The 8834-nt window shown below is 45.0% G+C and overlaps 1 long non-coding RNA gene across 1 annotated transcript in view; it reads left to right on the forward strand.

Moving 5' to 3' along the window:
- The first annotated feature begins 3434 nt into the window (after nucleotides 1-3434).
- The window catches only part of LOC122556942, a 19507-nt gene continuing 14107 nt past the window's right edge, over nucleotides 3435-8834 (forward strand). Inside the window, exons 1-2 of the long non-coding RNA XR_006313718.1 lie at nucleotides 3435-3556; nucleotides 4622-4682. This is a non-coding gene — a long non-coding RNA (uncharacterized LOC122556942). The remainder of the gene's footprint in view (nucleotides 3557-4621; nucleotides 4683-8834) is intronic.

Raw genomic sequence — 8834 nt, forward strand, 5'->3', positions numbered from 1 at the left:
TTTCAAAACAAATTACGTTGTGTTTCTGGAAATCTTTTCTATTTTAGAAAAACATGATAATTTAGTTTGAGGTGGAAAAAATGTTCAAGTTGGAATGCATCTGTGTTTCATACCAACTAGTTTTTGGAAATAGATATTTTGGTTGGAAGAACTGGTTCATCCCCCTCTTCCTGCTCCATTTCCCTCATGTGAAAGTGTTGTCACCTCTCAAATTTGTGTCCATCTTTACAAGAGCACCATGGTTTCTTTTATTCACACATGGGATGTGGGCATCACTGGTTGGTCAGCACTTATTGCCTGTCCCTCAAGAAGGTGGTGTTGAGCTGCCTTCCTGAGCTGCTGCAGTCCACCTGCTGTGGGTAGATGCACAATGCCCTTAGAGAGGGAATTCCAGGACTTTGACACAGTGACAGTGAAGGAATGGTGATATAATTTCAGGATAGGATGCTGAGTGGCTTGGAGGATAACTTGTAGATGTGGGTGTTTCCATGAATCTTGCCTTGTCCTTCCAGATCATAGTGTTTGTGGGTTTTGATAGTGCTGTCGCAGGCACTTGGGTAAATTTCTGCAGTGTAACTTGTAGATAGTACACACTGCTGTTACTAAGTGTTGGTGGTGGAGGGTACGGATGTGGTGTTAATCAATTGGTCTGCTTTGTCCTGGAATGTGTTGAGAATCTAGAGTGTTGTTGGATCTGCACCCATGCATTAAGTGGGGAGTACTCCATCACACTCCTGACTTGTGCCTTGTAGATGATGGGAGTCAGGAGGTGAGATTATTGCTGCAGGATTCTTAGCCTCCGACTTGCTCTTGTGGCCACTGTATTTATATCATGAGACTGGTTCAGTTTCTGCTCAACGTTAACTCCAGGGTGGTGACAGAAGGGTGTTCTCTTATTGGAGATGGGCATTGGCTTGCATTTGTGTGGCGTGAATGTTACTTGCCATTTGTCAGTCCAAGCCTGGATATTAGGAGAAAGCGAGGACTGCAGATGCTGGAAATCAGAGTTGAGAATGCGGTGCTGGGAAAGCACAGTAGGTCAGGCAGCATCCAAGGAGCAGGAGAATCAACATTTCAGGCTTAAGCCCTTCATCAGGAATGAGGCTTGTGGGCCAAGGGGGCTTAGAGATAATGGGAGGGGAGAGTGGGGCTAGGGGGAAGGTAGCTGGGAATGTGATAGGTAAATAAAGGTGAGGGAGAAGGTGATAGGTCGAGAGGAGGATGGAGTAGATACGTGGGAAGGACAATGGACAGGTCAAGCAGGCGGTGCTAAGTTGGACGCTTGGGACTGGGATAAGGTGGGGGGAGGGGAAATGGGGAAACTGGTGAAATCTATATTAATCCTGTGTGATTGCAGGGTCCCAAGGTGGAAGGTGAAGCGTTCTTCCTCCAGGTGTCAAGTGGTTAGGGTTTGGCGATTGGAGGAGTCCCAGGACCTGCACGTCCTTGGTGGGGTGTGAGGGGGAGGGGAACCTCACCTCCATCCAAGGTCCCAAAGGATCCTTCCACATTTGACAGAAATTTACCTGTACTTCCACAAATGTCATCTCCTGTATCCGTTGCGCCTGATGTGGTCTCCTCTACATTGGGGACACAGGATGCCAACTTGAGGATCATTTTAGAGAACATCTCTGGGATACTCGCACCAACCAACCCCACCACCCCGTGGCTGAAAACTTTAACTCCATCACCCCCCTCTGCCAAGGACATGCAGGTCCTAGGCCTCCTCCATCACCAAACCCTAACCACCCGACGCCTGGAGGAAAAACATCTCATCTTCTGCCTTGGGACCCTGTAACCATATGGGATCAATGTAGATTTCACCAGATTCTCCATTTCCCCTCCTCCCACCTATCACAGTCCCAACCTTCCAACTTGGTACCACTTGCTTGACCTGCCCATCGTCCTTCCCACCTATCTGCTCCACCCTCCTCTGCGACCAATCACCTTCTCCCCTACCGCCATCTACCTATCACATTCCCAGATACCGTCCCCCCAGCCCCATCGACCTCCCATTTATCTCTCAGCTCCCCCAGCGCACAGGCCTCATTCCTGATGAAGGGCTTATGCCCAAAACATTGATTTTACTGCTCCTCGGTTGCTGCCTGACTGGCTGTGCTTTTCCAAGCCTGGATATTGTCGAGACCTTGATACATTTGAACATAGACTGCTTCAGTATATGAGAAGTTGCAAATGGTGCTAAACATTGTGCCATTATCAGTGAACATCTCCACTTCTGACCTAACAATGGAGGGAAGGTCATTGATGAAGCAGCTAAAGATGTTTGGGCCTAGGACACTACCCTAAGGAACTCCTGCAGAGATGTCCTGGAGCTGAGGTGACTGACCTCCAACTACTGCAACCATTTTCCTATGTGTCAGGTTTGACTCCAACCAGTGAACAATTTGCCCCCAATTACAGTTTTGCAAGGACTCCTTGATGGATTCCTTGTCAAATGCAGTCACCTCTGGAATTCAGCTCTTCTGTCCATGTTTGAACCAAGGCTGTGACAAGGTCAGGAGCTGAGCAGCCCTGGTGGAACCCAAACTGGGCATCACTGAGCAGGGTATTGCTGAGCAGGTGCTGCCTGATAGCACTGTTGGTGACACCACCCATCACTTTACTGATGATCAAGAATCGACTGATGGGGCTGTAATTGTCTGGGTTTGATTTGTCCTACTTTTAAGTAGAGGACATACGTGGGCAGTTTTCCACATTGCTAGATGCCAAAGTTTGTAACTGTATCGGAAGAGCTTGGCTAGGGGTACGGCTGGTCTGGAGCACAAGTCTTCAGGACTTCTGCTGGAATGTTGTCAGGGCCCATGTCCTTTGCAGTATCCATTGCGTCCAACTATTTCCTGATATGGCGGTGAGTGAATCAAATTGGCTGGGCAGCACGGTGGCACAGTGGTTAGCACTGCTACCTCATAGATGAAAGACTTAACAATCAATTTTTCAATGTATAATTTCAGTTACATCACACTGTAAATTTTTGCCATAAATTCTGTGTGTTAGGATTGAGCCCTCCACTATCACCTGATGAAGGAGTGACGCTCTGAAAGATAGTGTGCTTCTAATTAAACCTGTTGGACTATAACCTGGTGTTGTGTGATTTTTAACTGTGTTTTTAAAGAGACATTTCACAAAAATTACACACATGCTTTTTCAAGCACATTGGGTCATTGTAGTATCAAGGAATAACAGATTGAATTTAAGTATCTCTAGGATGAACATTAAGTTATTCATTCACATAGTGAGGAAAATGATAAACTATGAAACTATATAATTATAACTTAGAAAGTGTGGCTGAGGTGGATTATCCTCACAAGAAGAAGTTAAAACGGGTTGATTGTTTAGAATAGAAATGAGATTACAAAACGACTTGGAACATTCACAAGACTGGCTCAATAATTAACGTCGTTGCGTCACAGTGGCACGGACCCAGGTCCAATTCTAACCTCGGGTGACTATCTGTATGCAATTTGCACATAGTGCTTGTATCTGCATGACTTTTGCCGGGTGCTCTGGTTTCCTCCCACATTCCAAAAATGTGCAGGTTAGTATCCATGGATGTGCAGATTAGATGGATTTAGCTATGGTAAATACAGAGTTACAGGAATCAGGGTGAAATAGGTCTGGGTGGGACATTTTTTGGAGGATGGTGCAGACTCAATAGGCCAAATGGCCGCTATCTGCACTTTAGAGATTCTTTCATTCAGCAGGATGTTGGTGTATGCATATACTGCAGTTCCTTAAGGTATCTGGATAGGTGAATAAAGTGGTTAAGAAGACACATGGTATACTTGCCTTTATTAGCTAAGGCGTGGAGTACAAGAGCAAGGTGGTTAAACTGGAACTGTATAAAATATTCGTTAGGTCGCAGCTGGTGTATTGTGTGCAAAACTGGAATACACGTTATAGGAGGGATGTGATAGCAGTGGGAAGGGGTGGGGAGGGAGGATGTAGACGAGATTTATTAGGATGTTGAGGAGATTTATTAGGATGTTGTCTGAGCTAGAGAGTTTCAGTTATGAACAGTGATTGGACAGACTGATTGTTTTCCTTAGAGCAGAGGAGATTGAGAGGGACACAATTGAGATGTATAAAGTTATGCAGAGTCATAGATAGGATAGACATGAAGGAATGTTTGATGGAGGGATCAATGACCAGAGGGCATAGATTGAGGGTAAAGACAGAAGGTTTAGAGGATATGCAGGGAAAAAGGTTTTCACCCAGAAGGCAGTAGGAACCTGGAACTCATTGCCTGTAAGAGTAGGAAAGGCAGAAACCCTCGTTCAGAATTCTTTACTTGTGCACTTGCAATGCCAGGGATACAAGGCTATAGGCCAAGTGCTGGAAAATAGGATTGGAATTGTTAGGCAGTTGTTTTAGTCTCGTGCAGACTGGAGGGCTCTTTTCTGTGCTGTAGGTCTCCAGAAGTCTATGACTCTGGTTTACAGATAAATGTGTCGAGCAGTATTCCTGTTGATACTGGACTATACAATCAAAGCGCCAAACTATTATCCTTCGTAAACATTCCCAGTGCCGAATCTTGACAGCTGTACTCACCCTAACATGACAGAAGGTCAATCATTTCATTCTGTTTCTCCTTCTTTACCAGAAAGTGACCAGTAGTGACCAATCCATCAGCCCTAGACTTACTTCAACATTCTCCAAAACAGGTAAAGTTTGCCAATTGCAAGATGAGAGCTTTTATAAGTTGCATGTTATTTTTCAACATAATAGTGAGACAGTGAAATAACTGCACAGAGGCCGGTACTCCGTCACCAAGTCACCTTTTATTTACACGTGCACAGTACACCGTCTGTGGCTCGCCAGCTCAGAGTCAGTCCCCTGAACTGAGGAGATTCTAAATGTCCTGTTCATAACTTTGTTTTATTATGTTCTATGTTCAGACCCACACACCCTACTCTATCCCTGTAACCTTGCATTTCCCATGATAAACCCACCTAACCTGCACATGATTGAACTGTAGGAAAAAAACTGCAGCACCTAAAGGACACCATGGAGACTACACACAGACTGTTACTGAACTCAGGGCCTGGCACTGTAAGGCAGCAATGTTAACCAATCCCCTGTTAATATTTGGTCAGCCAGGCCTTCCTGATTGGCCCAGGTTAACAACCCCAATCGAGGAGCTCATATTCAACAAGATCCACCTGGTTCCAATCGCTACAGACAGGCATGGTGTGTTCATTTGCTTAAGATTTCCAACGTCACGGGTGACTTGTGTTTCAGAATGATGTCTTTAATGTAACCCAGCTGCAGCACTGTGAGTTAATTGAAAGGGAAATTACCTTGCAAAATGCCTTTAAGTAAAGTGAGACCTGTTCAACAGAATTGATGAGAACACAATGTTGTTAAACTAGTAACCTTGAGACCCAGCTAAATGTTCTAGGGAATGTGGGTTCAAATCCCACCACAGCAGCTGGTGAAACCTAACAGTTCCAGCAAGATCAAGGGGCTGTTGTGGTACATAGTAATGTCCCTATCTCTGGGTCAGGACGCTTGAGTTTAGATCAGAGTGGTGCTGGAAAGGCACAGCAGGTCAGGCAGTATCCGAGGAGCAGGAAAATCGATGTTTCGGGCAAAAGCCCTGCATCAGGAATATTCCTGATACCCAAAACGTCAATTTCCTGGTCCTTGGATACTGCCTGCCCTGCTGTGCTTTTCCAGCACCACTCTGATCAAAACTCTGGTTTCCAGCATCTGCAGTCCTCACTTTTGCCCAGGAGGCTTGAGATCAACTCCTGAGGTGTGTAATAACATCTCTGAACTACTTGATTAGTAAATAGAATGCACAGATTCAGTGGTGGTGTGAGATGGCTTTTTAAAAAAAAATCTACCTGCAACTCTGCTGTTAGCCTTTAAAACAGCATTATCCAATTTTCTCACGTGCAGAGCCATATTTCAGAAAGATAAGATTCTGGCACAAATGAAGCATGAATTTCACACAGATTTGAAGGGTGGAGAAACAATTTGATGAACTTATAAAAAATGTAAACAATGAATCTGATGAATAATGAATGAATAAATCTGATCATTCAAAAGAGCCAAACAACAGCACTAAATAGTAATACTTTGTTTTTTGTCCAAGGAATAACACTACTGGAAGTGGGTGTGGATTGGAGCCAAACTCATAGAATCCCTACAGTGTGGAAACAGGCCCTTCAGCCTAACAGGTCCACACAGACCCTAGGAAGAGTATCCTACCCAAACTCATTCCCTTACTACTCTACATTTACTCCTGACTAATGCCCCTCACCTTCACATCCCTGAACACTATGGGCAATTCACCTAACCTGCACATCTTTGGACTGCGGGAGGAAACTCACAGATACCTCTCGGGGCTGGAATGGAATGGAACCCAGGTTCCTGTTGCTGTGAGGTAGCAGTGCTAACCACAGAGCCACTGTGCCTGTGAGCTGGGCTTCACAAACACTGACTCTTTGATCGCTTCAGGCAGTGTTCACACTGAGCAAGGCCTCAACACAACTAATACACAAATCAGGGGCCGCAACATTTACTTGGGATTTCCTCTTCTCCCAGCCCAGCGTATGGAAAGGATATTTTTGGGGAAGCATAAGTGTGTGCGTGGTATGTGCATTCAGTTCCCTTGTATTCTCAGGACTCACAGATCCCTCTGCTTAACCTTTGGGTGTTGCCTTCTGAGGTAGGGGGAGGGGAAAACGCAGAGAGTGATTTAACTAATGGGAGAATCAGTTGATGGCAGTTAGTGCAATTTTAAAAATTGATAAACCTGTTTAGAGACATTCTTATACTCTTCTGGATTAGGTGGGACTTGAACTCTGGCCTCCTTATGTCAGAGGTAGAGACGCTACCACTGCATTATTGGAATAAATGTTCACTTCCATTTGGAAACATGCAAACCTGTTTCACCATTTGAGTGTGAAATCAATTAAAAATCGACCTGAAATTGGAGGGGATTAAAGAATTAGATATCACAAATACATAGAACTTGCAGAAACATGAGGATTTATGTGGATGTTTAAATATGATAGGTATATGTTTTTGTATTTGATATGAGGCTATCTGAGTGTGCTGCAATGGTGAGGCAGGGCAGCTAAGTAAGATATTTGAACGTTGGTAGTTTGGTTTAGCATACTATGTTAAGAGTGTGGTGCTGGAAAAGCACAGCAGGTCAGGCAGCATCCGGGGAACAGGAGAATCGACATTTCGGGCATCAGTCCTTCATCAGGAAGCCTCACTCCTCGCTTTCTACTACTTAACATACTGTGTTGCTGGGAGACCTGGACAGGAGCCCCGTGGTTTTCCAAGGTCAGGGTATGTCCCAGCACTCCGGACTGGCTGAGCCAGTCAGCATACTTCTGTGGTGACCCCTCCATGTCACTATCAACTTTCCCATTATCTATTGCAGCCTCCCTCTCCCCACTACCCATTGCAGACTCTCTCCTTCCTCTGGTTAACTGCGGTTTCTCTTTCCAATCCCCCAGTCCGTTGACACCCCCCACCCCATTCTAAACCCCCTCCCAGTTTCCTTGGGTCATCCCCAAGACTGTAGCCTCCTGGCACTGATATTTTCTACAATCTAATTGAATTCCACTGACTGTGGAGTGTGGGGACGGTATACATTTCTGTGATCTTTTTCAAAACTCATTTCACAGAATTGTAGAATAATTAGGAAACTGAAGGAAGATTAGATTAGATTACTTTACATTAGATTACTTTACAGTGTGGAAACAGGCACTTCGGCCCAACAAGTCCACATCGACCCGCCGAAGCGCAAACCACCCATACCCCTACATTTACCCCTTACCTAACACTACGGACAATTTAACATGGCCAATTCACCTGACCTGCACATCTTTGGACTGTGGGAGGAAACCGGAGCACCCGGAGGAAATCCACGCAGACACGGGGAGAATGTGCAAACTCCACAGTCAGTCGCCTGAGGCGGGAATTGAACCCGGGTCTCTGGCGCTGCGAGGCAGCAGTGCTACCCACTGTGCCACCGTGCCGCTCACAAGGGTCTTTGGACCCTTGTGCTTGCACTCGTTCTGTCACGTACTGCCGATCTCCTGCCTTTTCCTTGTATACCTGCTTTTCTATCACTTTGTATGTCACTGAGAGAAGTGAGAGGGGTAATCCAAGATGGAGGACGGGAAAAATGTCTTGCTGTAAGAGCTGCTCCTTTCTTTGAGGTATTTTAGGTGTTGGAGGTGATTTCCTTGAATTCCAGGAGCAGCAATTACTGTTTTATATGTTGTTGCATTGTTTTGGAACTTTGGAAAAAAAGTAAAAACAACAGTAGTTTTAAAAGGGAGAAGAGCAGACAAAGGAAGCACATGGTGAGGTCAGTGCAGGAGAGAGAGAGAGAGAGAGAGAGAGAGCGAGCGCCTGCACAGTTACCGCCTTTGCTATTTGAGTTTGTGTATCGCTGGACATCGGAGTGCATCTGGGAAAATTAACAAACAGTGAAATGCACAACTAATCTTGGAGGAACTGTTGGGCGAAGTTCACAGCACAGAATCAGATAAGTTAATTGTTGTTTTAAGTCTGTCCAAGAGAAAGGCTGCAGGAGTGAGTATAGTGGATTCTTTCTTGATTATATGTTTTTGGAGATAAGTCTCTTGATTAAACTTAAAATATAAGCCATAGCTATTAATTTAACCTGGGGCAATGTTTGTAGAGGAATAAGATGGTGTTATTTTCTGGGTCTGTAGATTGTGAAGGAGCAAAAATGGCCGTTGCAGTGATATGTACTTCTTGTCAGATGTGGGAGTTGAAAGAGAGTTTAAGGGTTACTGTGGATTATATCTGCCATAAATGCT

The sequence above is a fragment of the Chiloscyllium plagiosum genome, chromosome 14, assembly GCF_004010195.1.
Source record: "Chiloscyllium plagiosum isolate BGI_BamShark_2017 chromosome 14, ASM401019v2, whole genome shotgun sequence".
Classification (NCBI taxonomy): domain Eukaryota; kingdom Metazoa; phylum Chordata; class Chondrichthyes; order Orectolobiformes; family Hemiscylliidae; genus Chiloscyllium; species Chiloscyllium plagiosum.